The sequence below is a fragment of the Anser brachyrhynchus genome, assembly GCF_964034855.1.
Source record: "Anser brachyrhynchus genome assembly, contig: SCAFFOLD_64, whole genome shotgun sequence".
Taxonomy (NCBI): Eukaryota; Metazoa; Chordata; class Aves; order Anseriformes; family Anatidae; genus Anser; species Anser brachyrhynchus.
This window is the reverse complement of record NW_027663542.1, coordinates 788,084-807,680: the sequence shown is the minus strand read 5'-3', so window position 1 is coordinate 807,680 and position 19,597 is coordinate 788,084.

The window sequence follows — 19,597 nt, the reverse complement described above, 5'->3', positions numbered from 1 at the left end:
CGGCTGGAGCGGCTGGAGCGGCTGCCGCGGCTGGAGCGTCTGCCGCGGCTGGAGGGGCTACCGCGGGGTTGACTCGGCTGGAGCGGATGCCGAGGCTGGAACGGCACTCTCTGGACTCACTGAAATGCATTCTCAGTGGTGCCAGTGCACTCTCTGGACTCACTGCTCTGCATCCCCAGTGGTGCTAGTGCACTCTCTGGACTCACTGCAGTGCATCCCCAGTGGTGCCATTGCACTCTCTGGACTCACTGCACCGCATTCCCACTGGTGCCAGTGCGCTCTCTGGACTCACTGCACTGCATCCCCAGTGGTGCCAGTGCGCTCTCAGGACTCACTGCAGGGCATCCCCAGTGGTGCCAGTGCACTCTCTGGACTCACTGCACTGCATCCCCAGTCCTGCCAGTGCACTCTCTTGACTCACTGCAGTGCATCCCCAGTGGTGCCAGTACACTCACTGGACTGACTGAAGTGCATCCCCAGTGGTGCCAGTGCACTCTCTGGACTCACAGCACTGCATGCCCAGTGGTGCCAGTGCACTCTCTGGACTCACTGCATTGCATCCTCAGTGGTGCCAGTGCACTCTCTGGACTCACTGCACTGCATCCCCAGTCCTGCCAGTGCACTCTCTGGACTCACTGCACTGCATCCCCAATGGTGCCAGTGCACTCTCTGGACTCACTGCACTGCTCCAGCCGCGGCAGCCTCTCCAGGCGCACCAGCCGCGGCATCCGCTCCAGCCTCGGCATCCGCTCCAGCCGCGTTAACCGCTCCAGCCGCGGTAGCTCCTCCAGCCGCGCCAGCCGCTCCAGCCGCGGCAGCCGCTCCAGCCGCTCCAGCCGCGGCATCCGCTCCAGCCGCTCCAGCCGCGGCAGCCGCTCCAACCGCGGCAGCCGCTCCAGTCGCGGCAGCCGCTCCAGCCGCTCCAGCCGCGGCAGCCGCTCCAGCCGCTACCGAGTGGAGCGGCTGCCACGGCTGGAGGGCTACCGCGGCTGGAGCGGCTGCCGCGGCTGGAGAGGCTGGCGCGGCTGGAGGGGCTGGAGCGGCTGCCGCGGCTGGAGCGGCTGGAGCGGCTGCCGCGGCTGGAGCGTCTGCCGCGGCTGGAGGGGCTACCGCGGGGTTGACTCGGCTGGAGCGGATGCCGAGGCTGGAACGGCACTCTCTGGACTCACTGAAATGCATTCTCAGTGGTGCCAGTGCACTCTCAGGACTCACTGCAGGGCATCCCCAGTGGTGCCAGTGCACTCTCTGGACTCACTGCACTGCATCCCCAGTCCTGCCAGTGCACTCTCTTGACTCACTGCAGTGCATCCCCAGTGGTGCCAGTACACTCACTGGACTGACTGAAGTGCATCCCCAGTGGTGTCAGTGCACTCACTGGAGTCACTGCACTGCATCCCCAGTGGTGCAAGTGCACTCCCTGGACTCACTGCACTGCATTCCCAGTGGTGACAGTGAAGTCTTTGGACTCACTGCACTCCATCCCCACTGGTGCCTTTGCACTCCCTGGACTCACTGCACTGCTCCAGCCGCGGCAGCCGCTCCAGCCGCGGTAGCCCTCCAGCCGTGGCAGCCGCTCCACTCGGTAGCGGCTGGAGCGGCTGCCGCGGTTGGAGCGGCTGGAGCGGCTGCCGCGGCTGGAGCGGCTGCCGCGGATGGAGAGGCTGGCGAGGCTGGAGGGGCTGGAGCGGCTGCCGCGGCTGGAGCGGCTGGAGCGGCTGCCGCGGCTGGAGCGTCTGCCGCGGCTGGAGGGCCTACCGCGGGGTTGACTCGGCTGGAGCGGATGCCGAGGCTGGAACGGCACTCTCTGGACTCACTGAAATGCATTCTCAGTGGTGCCAGTGCACTCTCTGGACTCACTGCTCTGCATCCCCAGTGGTGCTAGTGCACTCTGTGGACTCACTGCACTGCATCCCCAGTGGTGTCAGTGCACTCTCTGGACTCCCGGCACCGTATCCCCAGTGGTGCCAGTGCATTCGCTGGACTCACGGCACTGCATCCACAGTGGTGCCAGTGCACTCTCTGGACTCACTGAAGTGCATTCTCAGTGGAGCCAGTGCACTCTCTGGACTCACTGCACTGCATCCCCAGTGGTGCCAGTGCACTCTCTGGACTCACTGCAGTGCATCCCAAGTGGTGCCAATGCACTCTCTGGACTCACTGCAGTGCATCCCCAGTGGTGCCAGTACACTCACTGGACTCACTGCACTGCATCCCCAGTGGTGCCAGTGCAGTCTCTGCACTCACTGAAGTGCATCTCCAGTGGTGCCAGAGCACTCTCTGGACTCACTGCAGTGCATCACCTGTGGTGCCAGTGCACTCTCTGGACACTCTGCACTGCATCCCCACTGGTGCCAGTGCACTCTCTGGACTCACTGCACTGCATCCCCAGTGGTGCCAGTGCACTCTCTGGACTCACTGCACTGCATCTCCAATGGTGCCAGTGCACTCTCTGGACTCACTGCACTGCATCCCCAGTGGTGCCAATGCACTCTCTGGACTCACTGCTGTGCATCCCCAGTGGTGCCAGTACACTCACTGGACTGACTGAAGTGCATTCCCAGTGGTGACATTGAAGTCTTTGGACTCACTGCACTCCATCCCCACTGGTGCCTTTGCACTCCCTGGACTCACTGCACTGCTCCAGCCGCGGCAGCCGCTCCAGCCGCGGTAGCCCTCCAGCCGTGGCAGCCGCTCCACTCGGTAGCGGCTGGAGCGGCTGCCGCGGCTGGAGCGGCTGCCGCGGCTGGAGCGGCTGCCGCGGATGGAGAGGCTGGCGCGGCTGGAGGGGCTGGAGCGGCTGCCGCGGCTGGAGCGGCTGGAGCGGCTGCCGCGGCTGGAGCGTCTGCCGCGGCTGGAGGGGCTACCGCGGGGTTGACTCGGCTGGAGCGGATGCCGAGGCTGGAACGGCACTCTCTGGACTCACTGAAATGCATTCTCAGTGGTGCCAGTGCACTCTCTGGACTCACTGCTCTGCATCCCCAGTGGTGCTAGTGCACTCTCTGGACTCACTGCAGTGCATCCCCAGTGGTGCCATTGCACTCTCTGGACTCACTGCACCGCATTCCCACTGGTGCCAGTGCGCTCTCTGGACTCACTGCACTGCATCCCCAGTGGTGCCAGTGCGCTCTCAGGACTCACTGCAGGGCATCCCCAGTGGTGCCAGTGCACTCTCTGGACTCACTGCACTGCATCCCCAGTCCTGCCAGTGCACTCTCTTGACTCACTGCAGTGCATCCCCAGTGGTGCCAGTACACTCACTGGACTGACTGAAGTGCATCCCCAGTGGTGCCAGTGCACTCTCTGGACTCACAGCACTGCATGCCCAGTGGTGCCAGTGCACTCTCTGGACTCACTGCATTGCATCCTCAGTGGTGCCAGTGCACTCTCTGGACTCACTGCACTGCATCCCCAGTCCTGCCAGTGCACTCTCTGGACTCACTGCACTGCATCCCCAATGGTGCCAGTGCACTCTCTGGACTCACTGCACTGCTCCAGCCGCGGCAGCCTCTCCAGGCGCACCAGCCGCGGCATCCGCTCCAGCCTCGGCATCCGCTCCAGCCGCGTTAACCGCTCCAGCCGCGGTAGCTCCTCCAGCCGCGCCAGCCGCTCCAGCCGCGGCAGCCGCTCCAGCCGCTCCAGCCGCGGCATCCGCTCCAGCCGCTCCAGCCGCGGCAGCCGCTCCAACCGCGGCAGCCGCTCCAGTCGCGGCAGCCGCTCCAGCCGCTCCAGCCGCGGCAGCCGCTCCAGCCGCTACCGAGTGGAGCGGCTGCCACGGCTGGAGGGCTACCGCGGCTGGAGCGGCTGCCGCGGCTGGAGAGGCTGGCGCGGCTGGAGGGGCTGGAGCGGCTGCCGCGGCTGGAGCGGCTGGAGCGGCTGCCGCGGCTGGAGCGTCTGCCGCGGCTGGAGGGGCTACCGCGGGGTTGACTCGGCTGGAGCGGATGCCGAGGCTGGAACGGCACTCTCTGGACTCACTGAAATGCATTCTCAGTGGTGCCAGTGCACTCTCTGGACTCACTGCACTGCATCCCCAGTGGTGCCAGTGCACTCTCTGGACTCACTGCACTGCATCCCCAGTCCTGCCAGTGCACTCTCTTGACTCACTGCAGTGCATCCCCAGTGGTGCCAGTACACTCACTGGACTGACTGAAGTGCATCCCCAGTGGTGTCAGTGCACTCACTGGAGTCACTGCACTGCATCCCCAGTGGTGCAAGTGCACTCCCTGGACTCACTGCACTGCATTCCCAGTGGTGACAGTGAAGTCTTTGGACTCACTGCACTCCATCCCCACTGGTGCCTTTGCACTCCCTGGACTCACTGCACTGCTCCAGCCGCGGCAGCCGCTCCAGCCGCGGTAGCCCTCCAGCCGTGGCAGCCGCTCCACTCGGTAGCGGCTGGAGCGGCTGCCGCGGTTGGAGCGGCTGGAGCGGCTGCCGCGGCTGGAGCGGCTGCCGCGGATGGAGAGGCTGGCGAGGCTGGAGGGGCTGGAGCGGCTGCCGCGGCTGGAGCGGCTGGAGCGGCTGCCGCGGCTGGAGCGTCTGCCGCGGCTGGAGGGCCTACCGCGGGGTTGACTCGGCTGGAGCGGATACCGAGGCTGGAACGGCACTCTCTGGACTCACTGAAATGCATTCTCAGTGGTGCCAGTGCACTCTCTGGACTCACTGCTCTGCATCCCCAGTGGTGCTAGTGCACTCTGGACTCACTGCAGTGCATCCCCAGTGGTGCCAGTGCACTCTCTGGACTCACTGCACCGCATTCCCACTGGTGTCAGTGCACTCTGTGGACTCACTGCACTGCATCCCCAGTGGTGTCAGTGCACTCTCTGGACTCCCGGCACCGTATCCCCAGTGGTGCCAGTGCATTCGCTGGACTCACGGCACTGCATCCACAGTGGTGCCAGTGCACTCTCTGGACTCACTGAAGTGCATTCTCAGTGGAGCCAGTGCACTCTCTGGACTCACTGCACTGCATCCCCAGTGGTGCCAGTGCACTCTCTGGACTCACTGCAGTGCATCCCAAGTGGTGCCAATGCACTCTCTGGACTCACTGCAGTGCATCCCCAGTGGTGCCAGTACACTCACTGGACTCACTGCACTGCATCCCCAGTGGTGCCAGTGCAGTCTCTGCACTCACTGAAGTGCATCTCCAGTGGTGCCAGAGCACTCTCTGGACTCACTGCAGTGCATCCCAGTGGTGCCAGTGCACTCTCTGGACACTCTGCACTGCATCCCCACTGGTGCCAGTGCACTCTCTGGACTCACTGCACTGCATCCCCAGTGGTGCCAGTGCACTCTCTGGACTCACTGCACTGCATCTCCAATGGTGCCAGTGCACTCTCTGGACTCACTGCACTGCATCCCCAGTGGTGCCAATGCACTCTCTGGACTCACTGCTGTGCATCCCCAGTGGTGCCAGTACACTCACTGGACTGACTGAAGTGCATTCCCAGTGGTGACATTGAAGTCTTTGGACTCACTGCACTCCATCCCCACTGGTGCCTTTGCACTCCCTGGACTCACTGCACTGCTCCAGCCGCGGCAGCCGCTCCAGCCGCGGTAGCCCTCCAGCCGTGGCAGCCGCTCCACTCGGTAGCGGCTGGAGCGGCTGCCGCGGCTGGAGCGGCTGGAGCGGCTGCCGCGGCTGGAGCGGCTGCCGCGGATGGAGAGGCTGGCGCGGCTGGAGGGGCTGGAGCGGCTGCCGCGGCTGGAGCGGCTGGAGCGGCTGCCGCGGCTGGAGCGTCTGCCGCGGCTGGAGGGGCTACCGCGGGGTTGACTCGGCTGGAGCGGATGCCGAGGCTGGAACGGCACTCTCTGGACTCACTGAAATGCATTCTCAGTGGTGCCAGTGCACTCTCTGGACTCACTGCTCTGCATCCCCAGTGGTGCTAGTGCACTCTCTGGACTCACTGCAGTGCATCCCCAGTGGTGCCATTGCACTCTCTGGACTCACTGCACCGCATTCCCACTGGTGCCAGTGCGCTCTCTGGACTCACTGCACTGCATCCCCAGTGGTGCCAGTGCGCTCTCAGGACTCACTGCAGGGCATCCCCAGTGGTGCCAGTGCACTCTCTGGACTCACTGCACTGCATCCCCAGTCCTGCCAGTGCACTCTCTTGACTCACTGCAGTGCATCCCCAGTGGTGCCAGTACACTCACTGGACTGACTGAAGTGCATCCCCAGTGGTGTCAGTGCACTCACTGGAGTCACTGCACTGCATCCCCTGTGGTGCAAGTGCACTCCCTGGACTCACTGCACTGCATTCCCAGTGGTGACAGTGAAGTCTTTGGACTCACTGCACTCCATCCCCACTGGTGCCTTTGCACTCCCTGGACTCACTGCACTGCTCCAGCCGCGGCAGCCGCTCCAGCCGCGGTAGCCCTCCAGCCGTGGCAGCCGCTCCACTCGGTAGCGGCTGGAGCGGCTGCCGCGGTTGGAGCGGCTGGAGCGGCTGCCGCGGCTGGAGCGGCTGCCGCGGATGGAGAGGCTGGCGAGGCTGGAGGGGCTGGAGCGGCTGCCGCGGCTGGAGCGGCTGGAGCGGCTGCCGCGGCTGGAGCGTCTGCCGCGGCTGGAGGGCCTACCGCGGGGTTGACTCGGCTGGAGCGGATACCGAGGCTGGAACGGCACTCTCTGGACTCACTGAAATGCATTCTCAGTGGTGCCAGTGCACTCTCTGGACTCACTGCTCTGCATCCCCAGTGGTGCTAGTGCACTCTGGACTCACTGCAGTGCATCCCCAGTGGTGCCAGTGCACTCTCTGGACTCACTGCACCGCATTCCCACTGGTGTCAGTGCACTCTGTGGACTCACTGCACTGCATCCCCAGTGGGGTCAGTGCACTCTCTGGACTCCCGGCACCGTATCCCCAGTGGTGCCAGTGCATTCGCTGGACTCACGGCACTGCATCCCCAGTGGTGCCAGTGCACTCTCTGGACTCACTGCAGTGCATCCCAAGTGGTGCCAATGCACTCTCTGGACTCACTGCAGTGCATCCCCAGTGGTGCCAGTACACTCACTGGACTCACTGCACTGCATCCCCAGTGGTGCCAGTGCAGTCTCTGCACTCACTGAAGTGCATCTCCAGTGGTGCCAGAGCACTCTCTGGACTCACTGCAGTGCATCCCAGTGGTGCCAGTGCACTCTCTGGACACTCTGCACTGCATCCCCACTGGTGCCAGTGCACTCTCTGGACTCACTGCACTGCATCCCCAGTGGTGCCAGTGCACTCTCTGGACTCACTGCACTGCATCTCCAATGGTGCCAGTGCACTCTCTGGACTCACTGCACTGCATCCCCAGTGGTGCCAATGCACTCTCTGGACTCACTGCTGTGCATCCCCAGTGGTGCCAGTACACTCACTGGACTGACTGAAGTGCATTCCCAGTGGTGACATTGAAGTCTTTGGACTCACTGCACTCCATCCCCACTGGTGCCTTTGCACTCCCTGGACTCACTGCACTGCTCCAGCCGCGGCAGCCGCTCCAGCCGCGGTAGCCCTCCAGCCGTGGCAGCCGCTCCACTCGGTAGCGGCTGGAGCGGCTGCCGCGGCTGGAGCGGCTGGAGCGGCTGCCGCGGCTGGAGCGGCTGCCGCGGATGGAGAGGCTGGCGCGGCTGGAGGGGCTGGAGCGGCTGCCGCGGCTGGAGCGGCTGGAGCGGCTGCCGCGGCTGGAGCGTCTGCCGCGGCTGGAGGGGCTACCGCGGGGTTGACTCGGCTGGAGCGGATGCCGAGGCTGGAACGGCACTCTCTGGACTCACTGAAATGCATTCTCAGTGGTGCCAGTGCACTCTCTGGACTCACTGCTCTGCATCCCCAGTGGTGCTAGTGCACTCTCTGGACTCACTGCAGTGCATCCCCAGTGGTGCCATTGCACTCTCTGGACTCACTGCACCGCATTCCCACTGGTGCCAGTGCGCTCTCTGGACTCACTGCACTGCATCCCCAGTGGTGCCAGTGCGCTCTCAGGACTCACTGCAGGGCATCCCCAGTGGTGCCAGTGCACTCTCTGGACTCACTGCACTGCATCCCCAGTCCTGCCAGTGCACTCTCTTGACTCACTGCAGTGCATCCCCAGTGGTGCCAGTACACTCACTGGACTGACTGAAGTGCATCCCCAGTGGTGTCAGTGCACTCACTGGAGTCACTGCACTGCATCCCCAGTGGTGCAAGTGCACTCCCTGGACTCACTGCACTGCATTCCCAGTGGTGACAGTGAAGTCTTTGGACTCACTGCACTCCATCCCCACTGGTGCCTTTGCACTCCCTGGACTCACTGCACTGCTCCAGCCGCGGCAGCCGCTCCAGCCGCGGTAGCCCTCCAGCCGTGGCAGCCGCTCCACTCGGTAGCGGCTGGAGCGGCTGCCGCGGTTGGAGCGGCTGGAGCGGCTGCCGCGGCTGGAGCGGCTGCCGCGGATGGAGAGGCTGGCGAGGCTGGAGGGGCTGGAGCGGCTGCCGCGGCTGGAGCGGCTGGAGCGGCTGCCGCGGCTGGAGCGTCTGCCGCGGCTGGAGGGCCTACCGCGGGGTTGACTCGGCTGGAGCGGATACCGAGGCTGGAACGGCACTCTCTGGACTCACTGAAATGCATTCTCAGTGGTGCCAGTGCACTCTCTGGACTCACTGCTCTGCATCCCCAGTGGTGCTAGTGCACTCTGGACTCACTGCAGTGCATCCCCAGTGGTGCCAGTGCACTCTCTGGACTCACTGCACCGCATTCCCACTGGTGTCAGTGCACTCTGTGGACTCACTGCACTGCATCCCCAGTGGTGTCAGTGCACTCTCTGGACTCCCGGCACCGTATCCCCAGTGGTGCCAGTGCATTCGCTGGACTCACGGCACTGCATCCACAGTGGTGCCAGTGCACTCTCTGGACTCACTGAAGTGCATTCTCAGTGGAGCCAGTGCACTCTCTGGACTCACTGCACTGCATCCCCAGTGGTGCCAGTGCACTCTCTGGACTCACTGCAGTGCATCCCAAGTGGTGCCAATGCACTCTCTGGACTCACTGCAGTGCATCCCCAGTGGTGCCAGTACACTCACTGGACTCACTGCACTGCATCCCCAGTGGTGCCAGTGCAGTCTCTGCACTCACTGAAGTGCATCTCCAGTGGTGCCAGAGCACTCTCTGGACTCACTGCAGTGCATCACCTGTGGTGCCAGTGCACTCTCTGGACACTCTGCACTGCATCCCCACTGGTGCCAGTGCACTCTCTGGACTCACTGCACTGCATCCCCAGTGGTGCCAGTGCACTCTCTGGACTCACTGCACTGCATCTCCAATGGTGCCAGTGCACTCTCTGGACTCACTGCACTGCATCCCCAGTGGTGCCAATGCACTCTCTGGACTCACTGCTGTGCATCCCCAGTGGTGCCAGTACACTCACTGGACTGACTGAAGTGCATTCCCAGTGGTGACATTGAAGTCTTTGGACTCACTGCACTCCATCCCCACTGGTGCCTTTGCACTCCCTGGACTCACTGCACTGCTCCAGCCGCGGCAGCCGCTCCAGCCGCGGTAGCCCTCCAGCCGTGGCAGCCGCTCCACTCGGTAGCGGCTGGAGCGGCTGCCGCGGCTGGAGCGGCTGCCGCGGCTGGAGCGGCTGCCGCGGATGGAGAGGCTGGCGCGGCTGGAGGGGCTGGAGCGGCTGCCGCGGCTGGAGCGGCTGGAGCGGCTGCCGCGGCTGGAGCGTCTGCCGCGGCTGGAGGGGCTACCGCGGGGTTGACTCGGCTGGAGCGGATGCCGAGGCTGGAACGGCACTCTCTGGACTCACTGAAATGCATTCTCAGTGGTGCCAGTGCACTCTCTGGACTCAGTGCTCTGCATCCCCAGTGGTGCTAGTGCACTCTCTGGACTCACTGCAGTGCATCCCCAGTGGTGCCATTGCACTCTCTGGACTCACTGCACCGCATTCCCACTGGTGCCAGTGCGCTCTCTGGACTCACTGCACTGCATCCCCAGTGGTGCCAGTGCGCTCTCAGGACTCACTGCAGGGCATCCCCAGTGGTGCCAGTGCACTCTCTGGACTCACTGCACTGCATCCCCAGTCCTGCCAGTGCACTCTCTTGACTCACTGCAGTGCATCCCCAGTGGTGCCAGTACACTCACTGGACTGACTGAAGTGCATCCCCAGTGGTGTCAGTGCACTCACTGGAGTCACTGCACTGCATCCCCAGTGGTGCAAGTGCACTCCCTGGACTCACTGCACTGCATTCCCAGTGGTGACAGTGAAGTCTTTGGACTCACTGCACTCCATCCCCACTGGTGCCTTTGCACTCCCTGGACTCACTGCACTGCTCCAGCCGCGGCAGCCGCTCCAGCCGCGGTAGCCCTCCAGCCGTGGCAGCCGCTCCACTCGGTAGCGGCTGGAGCGGCTGCCGCGGTTGGAGCGGCTGGAGCGGCTGCCGCGGCTGGAGCGGCTGCCGCGGATGGAGAGGCTGGCGAGGCTGGAGGGGCTGGAGCGGCTGCCGCGGCTGGAGCGGCTGGAGCGGCTGCCGCGGCTGGAGCGTCTGCCGCGGCTGGAGGGCCTACCGCGGGGTTGACTCGGCTGGAGCGGATACCGAGGCTGGAACGGCACTCTCTGGACTCACTGAAATGCATTCTCAGTGGTGCCAGTGCACTCTCTGGACTCACTGCTCTGCATCCCCAGTGGTGCTAGTGCACTCTGGACTCACTGCAGTGCATCCCCAGTGGTGCCAGTGCACTCTCTGGACTCACTGCACCGCATTCCCACTGGTGTCAGTGCACTCTGTGGACTCACTGCACTGCATCCCCAGTGGTGTCAGTGCACTCTCTGGACTCCCGGCACCGTATCCCCAGTGGTGCCAGTGCATTCGCTGGACTCACGGCACTGCATCCACAGTGGTGCCAGTGCACTCTCTGGACTCACTGAAGTGCATTCTCAGTGGAGCCAGTGCACTCTCTGGACTCACTGCACTGCATCCCCAGTGGTGCCAGTGCACTCTCTGGACTCACTGCAGTGCATCCCCAGTGGTGCCAGTGCACTCTCTGGACTCACTGCAGTGCATCCCAAGTGGTGCCAATGCACTCTCTGGACTCACTGCAGTGCATCCCCAGTGGTGCCAGTACACTCACTGGACTCACTGCACTGCATCCCCAGTGGTGCCAGTGCAGTCTCTGCACTCACTGAAGTGCATCTCCAGTGGTGCCAGAGCACTCTCTGGACTCACTGCAGTGCATCCCAGTGGTGCCAGTGCACTCTCTGGACACTCTGCACTGCATCCCCACTGGTGCCAGTGCACTCTCTGGACTCACTGCACTGCATCCCCAGTGGTGCCAGTGCACTCTCTGGACTCACTGCACTGCATCTCCAATGGTGCCAGTGCACTCTCTGGACTCACTGCACTGCATCCCCAGTGGTGCCAATGCACTCTCTGGACTCACTGCTGTGCATCCCCAGTGGTGCCAGTACACTCACTGGACTGACTGAAGTGCATTCCCAGTGGTGACATTGAAGTCTTTGGACTCACTGCACTCCATCCCCACTGGTGCCTTTGCACTCCCTGGACTCACTGCACTGCTCCAGCCGCGGCAGCCGCTCCAGCCGCGGTAGCCCTCCAGCCGTGGCAGCCGCTCCACTCGGTAGCGGCTGGAGCGGCTGCCGCGGCTGGAGCGGCTGGAGCGGCTGCCGCGGCTGGAGCGGCTGCCGCGGTTGGAGCGGCTGGAGCGGCTGCCGCGGCTGGAGCGGCTGCCGCGGATGGAGAGGCTGGCGCGGCTGGAGGGGCTGGAGCGGCTGCCGCGGCTGGAGCGGCTGGAGCGGCTGCCGCGGCTGGAGCGTCTGCCGCGGCTGGAGGGGCTACCGCGGGGTTGACTCGGCTGGAGCGGATGCCGAGGCTGGAACGGCACTCTCTGGACTCACTGAAATGCATTCTCAGTGGTGCCAGTGCACTCTCTGGACTCACTGCTCTGCATCCCCAGTGGTGCTAGTGCACTCTCTGGACTCACTGCAGTGCATCCCCAGTGGTGCCATTGCACTCTCTGGACTCACTGCACCGCATTCCCACTGGTGCCAGTGCGCTCTCTGGACTCACTGCACTGCATCCCCAGTGGTGCCAGTGCGCTCTCAGGACTCACTGCAGGGCATCCCCAGTGGTGCCAGTGCACTCTCTGGACTCACTGCACTGCATCCCCAGTCCTGCCAGTGCACTCTCTTGACTCACTGCAGTGCATCCCCAGTGGTGCCAGTACACTCACTGGACTGACTGAAGTGCATCCCCAGTGGTGTCAGTGCACTCACTGGAGTCACTGCACTGCATCCCCAGTGGTGCAAGTGCACTCCCTGGACTCACTGCACTGCATTCCCAGTGGTGACAGTGAAGTCTTTGGACTCACTGCACTCCATCCCCACTGGTGCCTTTGCACTCCCTGGACTCACTGCACTGCTCCAGCCGCGGCAGCCGCTCCAGCCGCGGTAGCCCTCCAGCCGTGGCAGCCGCTCCACTCGGTAGCGGCTGGAGCGGCTGCCGCGGTTGGAGCGGCTGGAGCGGCTGCCGCGGCTGGAGCGGCTGCCGCGGATGGAGAGGCTGGCGAGGCTGGAGGGGCTGGAGCGGCTGCCGCGGCTGGAGCGGCTGGAGCGGCTGCCGCGGCTGGAGCGTCTGCCGCGGCTGGAGGGCCTACCGCGGGGTTGACTCGGCTGGAGCGGATACCGAGGCTGGAACGGCACTCTCTGGACTCACTGAAATGCATTCTCAGTGGTGCCAGTGCACTCTCTGGACTCACTGCTCTGCATCCCCAGTGGTGCTAGTGCACTCTGGACTCACTGCAGTGCATCCCCAGTGGTGCCAGTGCACTCTCTGGACTCACTGCACCGCATTCCCACTGGTGTCAGTGCACTCTGTGGACTCACTGCACTGCATCCCCAGTGGTGTCAGTGCACTCTCTGGACTCCCGGCACCGTATCCCCAGTGGTGCCAGTGCATTCGCTGGACTCACGGCACTGCATCCACAGTGGTGCCAGTGCACTCTCTGGACTCACTGAAGTGCATTCTCAGTGGAGCCAGTGCACTCTCTGGACTCACTGCACTGCATCCCCAGTGGTGCCAGTGCACTCTCTGGACTCACTGCAGTGCATCCCAAGTGGTGCCAATGCACTCTCTGGACTCACTGCAGTGCATCCCCAGTGGTGCCAGTACACTCACTGGACTCACTGCACTGCATCCCCAGTGGTGCCAGTGCAGTCTCTGCACTCACTGAAGTGCATCTCCAGTGGTGCCAGAGCACTCTCTGGACTCACTGCAGTGCATCCCAGTGGTGCCAGTGCACTCTCTGGACACTCTGCACTGCATCCCCACTGGTGCCAGTGCACTCTCTGGACTCACTGCACTGCATCCCCAGTGGTGCCAGTGCACTCTCTGGACTCACTGCACTGCATCTCCAATGGTGCCAGTGCACTCTCTGGACTCACTGCACTGCATCCCCAGTGGTGCCAATGCACTCTCTGGACTCACTGCTGTGCATCCCCAGTGGTGCCAGTACACTCACTGGACTGACTGAAGTGCATTCCCAGTGGTGACATTGAAGTCTTTGGACTCACTGCACTCCATCCCCACTGGTGCCTTTGCACTCCCTGGACTCACTGCACTGCTCCAGCCGCGGCAGCCGCTCCAGCCGCGGTAGCCCTCCAGCCGTGGCAGCCGCTCCACTCGGTAGCGGCTGGAGCGGCTGCCGCGGCTGGAGCGGCTGGAGCGGCTGCCGCGGCTGGAGCGGCTGCCGCGGATGGAGAGGCTGGCGCGGCTGGAGGGGCTGGAGCGGCTGCCGCGGCTGGAGCGGCTGGAGCGGCTGCCGCGGCTGGAGCGTCTGCCGCGGCTGGAGGGGCTACCGCGGGGTTGACTCGGCTGGAGCGGATGCCGAGGCTGGAACGGCACTCTCTAGACTCACTGAAATGCATTCTCAGTGGTGCCAGTGCACTCTCTGGACTCACTGCTCTGCATCCCCAGTGGTGCTAGTGCACTCTCTGGACTCACTGCAGTGCATCCCCAGTGGTGCCATTGCACTCTCTGGACTCACTGCACCGCATTCCCACTGGTGCCAGTGCGCTCTCTGGACTCACTGCACTGCATCCCCAGTGGTGCCAGTGCGCTCTCAGGACTCACTGCAGGGCATCCCCAGTGGTGCCAGTGCACTCTCTGGACTCACTGCACTGCATCCCCAGTCCTGCCAGTGCACTCTCTTGACTCACTGCAGTGCATCCCCAGTGGTGCCAGTACACTCACTGGACTGACTGAAGTGCATCCCCAGTGGTGTCAGTGCACTCACTGGAGTCACTGCACTGCATCCCCAGTGGTGCAAGTGCACTCCCTGGACTCACTGCACTGCATTCCCAGTGGTGACAGTGAAGTCTTTGGACTCACTGCACTCCATCCCCACTGGTGCCTTTGCACTCCCTGGACTCACTGCACTGCTCCAGCCGCGGCAGCCGCTCCAGCCGCGGTAGCCCTCCAGCCGTGGCAGCCGCTCCACTCGGTAGCGGCTGGAGCGGCTGCCGCGGTTGGAGCGGCTGGAGCGGCTGCCGCGGCTGGAGCGGCTGCCGCGGATGGAGAGGCTGGCGAGGCTGGAGGGGCTGGAGCGGCTGCCGCGGCTGGAGCGGCTGGAGCGGCTGCCGCGGCTGGAGCGTCTGCCGCGGCTGGAGGGCCTACCGCGGGGTTGACTCGGCTGGAGCGGATACCGAGGCTGGAACGGCACTCTCTGGACTCACTGAAATGCATTCTCAGTGGTGCCAGTGCACTCTCTGGACTCACTGCTCTGCATCCCCAGTGGTGCTAGTGCACTCTGGACTCACTGCAGTGCATCCCCAGTGGTGCCAGTGCACTCTCTGGACTCACTGCACCGCATTCCCACTGGTGTCAGTGCACTCTGTGGACTCACTGCACTGCATCCCCAGTGGTGTCAGTGCACTCTCTGGACTCCCGGCACCGTATCCCCAGTGGTGCCAGTGCATTCGCTGGACTCACGGCACTGCATCCACAGTGGTGCCAGTGCACTCTCTGGACTCACTGAAGTGCATTCTCAGTGGTGCCAGTGCACTCTCTGGACTCACTGCACTGCATCCCCAGTGGTGCCAGTGCACTCTCTGGACTCACTGCAGTGCATCCCAAGTGGTGCCAATGCACTCTCTGGACTCACTGCAGTGCATCCCCAGTGGTGCCAGTACACTCACTGGACTCACTGCACTGCATCCCCAGTGGTGCCAGTGCAGTCTCTGCACTCACTGAAGTGCATCTCCAGTGGTGCCAGAGCACTCTCTGGACTCACTGCAGTGCATCCCAGTGGTGCCAGTGCACTCTCTGGACACTCTGCACTGCATCCCCACTGGTGCCAGTGCACTCTCTGGACTCACTGCACTGCATCCCCAGTGGTGCCAGTGCACTCTCTGGACTCACTGCACTGCATCTCCAATGGTGCCAGTGCACTCTCTGGACTCACTGCACTGCATCCCCAGTGGTGCCAATGCACTCTCTGGACTCACTGCTGTGCATCCCCAGTGGTGCCAGTACACTCACTGGACTGACTGAAGTGCATTCCCAGTGGTGACATTGAAGTCTTTGGACTCACTGCACTCCATCCCCACTGGTGCCTTTGCACTCCCTGGACTCACTGCACTGCTCCAGCCGCGGCAGCCGCTCCAGCCGCGGTAGCCCTCCAGCCGTGGCAGCCGCTCCACTCGGTAGCGGCTGGAGCGGCTGCCGCGGCTGGAGCGGCTGGAGCGGCTGCCGCGGCTGGAGCGGCTGCCGAGGATGGAGAGGCTGGCGCGGCTGGAGGGGCTGGAGCGGCTGCCGCGGCTGGAGCGGCTGGAGCGGCTGCCGCGGCTGGAGCGTCTGCCGCGGCTGGAGGGGCTACCGCGGGGTTGACTCGGCTGGAGCGGATGCCGAGGCTGGAAAGGCACTCTCTGGACTCACTGCAGTGCATCCCCAGTGGTACCATTGCACTCTCTGGACTCACTGCACCGCATTCCCACTGGTGCCAGTGCGCTCTCTGGACTCACTGCACTGCATCCCCAGTGGTGCCAGTGCGCTCTCAGGACTCACTGCAGGGCATCCCCAGTGGTGCCAGTGCACTCTCTGGACTCACTGCACTGCATCCCCAGTCCTGCCAGTGCACTCTCTTGACTCACTGCAGTGCATCCCCAGTGGTGCCAGTACACTCACTGGACTGACTGAAGTGCATCCCCAGTGGTGTCAGTGCACTCACTGGAGTCACTGCACTGCATCCCCAGTGGTGCAAGTGCACTCCCTGGACTCACTGCACTGCATTCCCAGTGGTGACAGTGAAGTCTTTGGACCCACTGCACTCCATCCCCACTGGTGCCTTTGCACTCCCTGGACTCACTGCACTGCTCCAGCCGCGGCAGCCGCTCCAGCCGCGGTAGCCCTCCAGCCGTGGCAGCCGCTCCACTCGGTAGCGGCTGGAGCGGCTGCCGCGGTTGGAGCGGCTGGAGCGGCTGCCGCGGCTGGAGCGGCTGCCGCGGATGGAGAGGCTGGCGAGGCTGGAGGGGCTGGAGCGGCTGCCGCGGCTGGAGCGGCTGGAGCGGCTGCCGCGGCTGGAGCGTCTGCCGCGGCTGGAGGGCCTACCGCGGGGTTGACTCGGCTGGAGCGGATACCGAGGCTGGAACGGCACTCTCTGGACTCACTGAAATGCATTCTCAGTGGTGCCAGTGCACTCTCTGGACTCACTGCTCTGCATCCCCAGTGGTGCTAGTGCACTCTGGACTCACTGCAGTGCATCCCCAGTGGTGCCAGTGCACTCTCTGGACTCACTGCACCGCATTCCCACTGGTGTCAGTGCACTCTGTGGACTCACTGCACTGCATCCCCAGTGGTGTCAGTGCACTCTCTGGACTCCCGGCACCGTATCCCCAGTGGTGCCAGTGCATTCGCTGGACTCACGGCACTGCATCCACAGTGGTGCCAGTGCACTCTCTGGACTCACTGAAGTGCATTCTCAGTGGAGCCAGTGCACTCTCTGGACTCACTGCACTGCATCCCCAGTGGTGCCAGTACACTCACTGGACTCACTGCACTGCATCCCCAGTGGTGCCAGTGCAGTCTCTGCACTCACTGAAGTGCATCTCCAGTGGTGCCAGAGCACTCTCTGGACTCACTGCAGTGCATCCCAGTGGTGCCAGTGCACTCTCTGGACACTCTGCACTGCATCCCCACTGGTGCCAGTGCACTCTCTGGACTCACTGCACTGCATCCCCAGTGGTGCCAGTGCACTCTCTGGACTCACTGCACTGCATCTCCAATGGTGCCAGTGCACTCTCTGGACTCACTGCACTGCATCCCCAGTGGTGCCAATGCACTCTCTGGACTCACTGCTGTGCATCCCCAGTGGTGCCAGTACACTCACTGGACTGACTGAAGTGCATTCCCAGTGGTGACATTGAAGTCTTTGGACTCACTGCACTCCATCCCCACTGGTGCCTTTGCACTCCCTGGACTCACTGCACTGCTCCAGCCGCGGCAGCCGCTCCAGCCGCGGTAGCCCTCCAGCCGTGGCAGCCGCTCCACTCGGTAGCGGCTGGAGCGGCTGCCGCGGCTGGAGCGGCTGGAGCGGCTGCCGCGGCTGGAGCGGCTGCCGCGGATGGAGAGGCTGGCGCGGCTGGAGGGGCTGGAGCGGCTGCCGCGGCTGGAGCGGCTGGAGCGGCTGCCGCGGCTGGAGCGTCTGCCGCGGCTGGAGGGGCTACCGCGGGGTTGACTCGGCTGGAGCGGATGCCGAGGCTGGAACGGCACTCTCTGGACTCACTGAAATGCATTCTCAGTGGTGCCAGTGCACTCTCTGGACTCACTGCTCTGCATCCCCAGTGGTGCTGGTGCACTCTCTGGACTCACTGCAGTGCATCCCCAGTGGTGCCATTGCACTCTCTGGACTCACTGCACCGCATTCCCACTGGTGCCAGTGCGCTCTCTGGACTCACTGCACTGCATCCCCAGTGGTGCCAGTGCGCTCTCAGGACTCACTGCAGGGCATCCCCAGTGGTGCCAGTGCACTCTCTGGACTCACTGCACTGCATCCCCAGTCCTGCCAGTGCACTCTCTTGACTCACTGCAGTGCATCCCCAGTGGTGCCAGTACACTCACTGGACTGACTGAAGTGCATCCCCAGTGGTGTCAGTGCACTCACTGGAGTCACTGCACTGCATCCCCAGTGGTGCAAGTGCACTCCCTGGACTCACTGCACTGCATTCCCAGTGGTGACAGTGAAGTCTTTGGACTCACTGCACTCCATCCCCACTGGTGCCTTTGCACTCCCTGGACTCACTGCACTGCTCCAGCCGCGGCAGCCGCTCCAGCCGCGGTAGCCCTCCAGCCGTGGCAGCCGCTCCACTCGGTAGCGGCTGGAGCGGCTGCCGCGGTTGGAGCGGCTGGAGCGGCTGCCGCGGCTGGAGCGGCTGCCGCGGATGGAGAGGCTGGCGAGGCTGGAGGGGCTGGAGCGGCTGCCGCGGCTGGAGCGGCTGGAGCGGCTGCCGCGGCTGGAGCGTCTGCCGCGGCTGGAGGGCCTACCGCGGGGTTGACTCGGCTGGAGCGGATACCGAGGCTGGAACGGCACTCTCTGGACTCACTGAAATGCATTCTCAGTGGTGCCAGTGCACTCTCTGGACTCACTGCTCTGCATCCCCAGTGGTGCTAGTGCACTCTGGACTCACTGCAGTGCATCCCCAGTGGTGCCAGTGCACTCTCTGGACTCACTGCACCGCATTCCCACTGGTGTCAGTGCACTCTCTGGACTCCCGGCACCGTATCCCCAGTGGTGCCAGTGCATTCGCTGGACTCACGGCACTGCATCCACAGTGGTGCCAGTGCACTCTCTGGACTCACTGAAGTGCATTCTCAGTGGAGCCAGTGCACTCTCTGGACTCACTGCACTGCATCCCCAGTGGTGCCAGTGCACTCTCTGGACTCAGTGCAGTGCATCCCAAGTGGTGCCAATGCACTCTCTGGACTCACTGCACTGCATCCCCAGTGGTGCCAGTACACTCACTGGACTCACTGCACTGCATCCCCAGTGGTGCCAGTGCAGTCTCTGCACTCACTGAAGTGCATCTCCAGTGGTGCCAGAGCACTCTCTGGACTCACTGCAGTGCATCACCTGTGGTGCCAGTGCACTCTCTGGACACTCTGCACTGCATCCCCACTGGTGCCAGTGCACTCTCTGGACTCACTGCACTGCATCCCCAGTGGTGCCAGTGCACTCTCTGGACTCACTGCACTGCATCTCCAATGGTGCCAGTGCACTCTCTGGACTCACTGCACTGCATCCCCAGTGGTGCCAATGCACTCTCTGGACTCACTGCTGTGCATCCCCAGTGGTGCCAGTACACTCACTGGACTGACTGAAGTGCATTCCCAGTGGTGACATTGAAGTCTTTGGACTCACTGCACTCCATCCCCACTGGTGCCTTTGCACTCCCTGGACTCACTGCACTGCTCGAGCCGCGGCAGCCGCTCCAGCCGCGGTAGCCCTCCAGCCGTGGCAGCCGCTCCACTCGGTAGCGGCTGGAGCGGCTGCCGCGGCTGGAGCGGCTGCCGCGGCTGGAGCGGCTGCCGCGGATGGAGAGGCTGGCGCGGCTGGAGGGGCTGGAGCGGCTGCCGCG